Below are 3,466 nucleotides of genomic sequence, written 5' to 3'. Positions count from 1 at the left end.
TCTTTGGCGTCGGGGGCGTAGTCCGGCAGAAGGGTCTTCCCCTTCTTGGACCCTCCGGGTTCCCCAGTTGGGACGGCCTTTCTTTTCTTTCCTCCCCCCGTTGGAGGGGGAGAGGCATCTTCTTCTTCTTCCTCCTCCTCGTCTTTGGAGGCGGAGAGTGCGTTGGGGTTGTCGGGCAAATCCGACGCCACCGGGCACCGGGAACTCTTTCGGTCCCCGCGGCCTTCTCCTTGGCCTTCTTCTCCGGCACCACGTGAGGTGCCGGAACTAGTAGCTTTGCTAATTGCGCGTCTGCTGGGCCTTCGGGCAAAGGAGCCGGACAGTCAAACTGTCCGGATGTCCTCTTCCAGTCCTGTCAAAGGAATGGGAGTTTAGATCCCACATAAAGTCATACTATGAAATTCGGGTATCCCGTAAGGGACTAAATGTAAGCTTACTTCGGAGGCTTGACGTTTGGCGCAGAATCCGCGATCCTCGGTGACGGGAGGGGAGACCTCGAAACTCTTGAAAAGCACCTTCCAGGCGTCCTCGTGCTTTGTTTCGAAGAGCCGGGATAAAGTCTGGTGCTGGGCCGGGTCGAACTCCCACAAATTGAAGTCCCATTGTTGACACGGGAGGATCCGGCGGAAGAGCATGACCTGGACCATGTTGACAAGCTTGACCTTCTTGGTCACCAGGTCTCGGGCGCAGGTTTGGAGTCCGGTCACCTCTTCCGGATTGCCCCACGACAGGCCCGTCTCTTTCCAAGATGTGAGCCGGGTAGGGATGCCGGATCGAAATTCGGGGGCCGCTGCCCACTTAGGGTCACGCGGCTCGGTGATATAAAACCACCCCGATTGCCACCCTTTGATGGTTTCCACGAAGGCACCCTCGAGCCAGGTGACATTGGCTATCTTTCCCACCATGGCACCTCCGCATTCCGCTTGTCGTCCTTTCACAACCTTCGGCTTGACGCTGAAGATCTTCAGCCATAGGCCAAAGTGGGGCTGGATGCGGAAGAAGGCCTCACACACGACGATAAACACCGAGATATTGAGGATGAAGTTTGGGGCAAGATCGTGGAAGTCCAGGCCATAGTAGAACATGAGCCCCCGGATGAACGGGTGAAGAGGAGAACCCAGTCCACGGAGGAAATGGGGAAGAAAAACAACCCTCTCATGGGGCCTGGGGGTGGGGATGAGTTGCCCCACATCTGGAAGCCGGTGCGCGATGTCGTTAGACAAGTATCCGGCCTTCCTCGGTTTTTTGATTTGCCCCTCTGTGACGGAGGAGGCCATCCATCTACCTCCCGCTCCGGACATGGTTGGAGAAGGTTGAGGTGGGAAGTGCGGGCTTGGGTGCTGGAGCTCGAGCGCGCAAGGACGGATAAGCAGAGGAGGAAGAAGGCGTGAATGGAAAGGGCGGATTCTTATCCCCTTATATGGGCGGCCAAAACTACAGCCCCCCCACCGGCCTAATAAAACTCACTTATCTCCCAAGCACCGCGGTTAATGGCGCGGTTGGGTTACCCACACCCGTATTGATGAGAATCCCGGAATAAGGGGACACGACCTCTGCTTTGACAAGACGTGCCAAGGAAACCGCCTCGCTAAACGCGCTGAGGTGGAACAATAAAATGAATAAAAGCCTGGCCGTGGCATGATGTCACACCGCGGAATACGTCAGCAGATCCGATTAACGCAAATATTATTCTCTCTATGATGGAATGTGGAACTTATTTTGCAGAGCCGGACACTACCCTGGTGTTCAACATCTTCTATGAAATATTCGGAGGAGGAACCCGCCTTGCAATGCCGAAGACAACTTGCGCGCCGGACTCATCGTCATTGAAGCCTGGTTCAGGGGCTACGGAGGGAGTCCTGGATTAGGGGGTGTTCGGATGGCCGGACTAAGACCTTTGGCCGGACTCCCGGACTATGAAGATACAAGATTGAAGACTCCGTCCCGTGTCCGGATGGGACTTTCCTTGGCGTGGAAGGCAAGCTTGGCGATACGATATGAAGATCTCCTCCCATTGTAACTGACTCTGTGTAACCCTAGCCCTCTCCGGTGTCTATATAAACCGGAGAGTTTTAGTCCGTAGGACGAACAACAATCATACCATAGGCTAGCTTCTAGGGTTTAGCCACTCCTATCTCGTGGTAGATCTACTCTTGTACTACCCATATCATCAATATTAATCAAGCAGGAGTAGGGTTTAACCTCCATCGAGAGGGCCCGAACCTGGGTAAAAACATCGTGTCCCTTGTCTCCTGTTACCATCCGCCTAGACGCACAGTTCGGGACCCCCTACCCAAGATCCGCCGGTTTTGACACCGATAATGGTGATTATGATGGTGATGTTGATGCAGACGATCACCACGGCGATGATTCCCCTCCCGATGGCACAACGGTGCCACCAAGAGAGAGGAGGAGAGGTTCTCCCCCTTGTGCTTCCTCATCCATGGCTTTCCCTCTCTGGTCCTTGGACTTCATGGAGATGATGGCCCCTCCGAGATCCTCCTCCATGGCCTACGGTGATGATGGCCCCCTCCGGCAGGGTGCCAAAGAGGGCCTAGATTGATTTCTCGTGGCTACAGAGGCTTGCGGAAGCGGAACTTCCGATCTAGGTTAATTCCCAAAAGTTTCATTATTTATAGGAATTATTGGCGTTGGTTTCACGTTAGGGGGGTCTCCGGGCCGTCCAACTCCAATGCTCCATGGTCTTCTTTTGGTCCATAAAAAATCCTCAAAAATTGGCACATCATTTGGAGTCCGTTTGGTATCCCTTTTTCTGTAAAACACAAAAATAAGGAGAAAATAGAAACTGGCACTGGGCTCTAGGTCAATAGGTTAGTCCCAAAAATCACATAAAATGATATATATAAATGCATATAAAACACCATAGATGGGTTATATAATAGCATGAATAGTTCATAAATTATAGATACGTTGGAGACGTATCAGCATCCCCAAGCTTAATATGTGTGAATGCTAGTAGGTGCACAAGTTTGATCAATGATAATTTCAAAAACCTTTTCTAGCATCAATATGTGTCATAATAGTAGCTTATCTCATAAAACTTTTCATGATCAAGTAACAATCTATTCACAATGTCAAGTATGGTTCAGAAACTTCATTGAGAACTAACAAACTATAATTTCAGTCATTGAAGCAATTGCAATTTATCATAACATCAGAAAGAGTCAAGAATAGAGCTTTTTAGCAAGTCCACATACTCAACTATCATATAGTCTCCTACAATTGCTAACACTCACGCAATACTTGTGGTTATGGAGTGTCCACCGGACACTGAGAAAGATAGGGGCTTATTTTGTTGCCTCCCAACATATTCACCTTTAGGTGATGTCAATAATAATATCCCATGCTAACTTACATACAATTGGATATATATATCATGATCTTTCAAACACGAGGAGCTTGCCAAAGGATAAAATGAAAAAGGGAAAGGTAAGGATCACCTTGA

This window comes from Triticum dicoccoides, chromosome 1B (genome assembly GCF_002162155.2).
Source record: "Triticum dicoccoides isolate Atlit2015 ecotype Zavitan chromosome 1B, WEW_v2.0, whole genome shotgun sequence".
Taxonomy (NCBI): domain Eukaryota; kingdom Viridiplantae; phylum Streptophyta; class Magnoliopsida; order Poales; family Poaceae; genus Triticum; species Triticum dicoccoides.
This window is presented reverse-complemented; position numbering follows the sequence as displayed.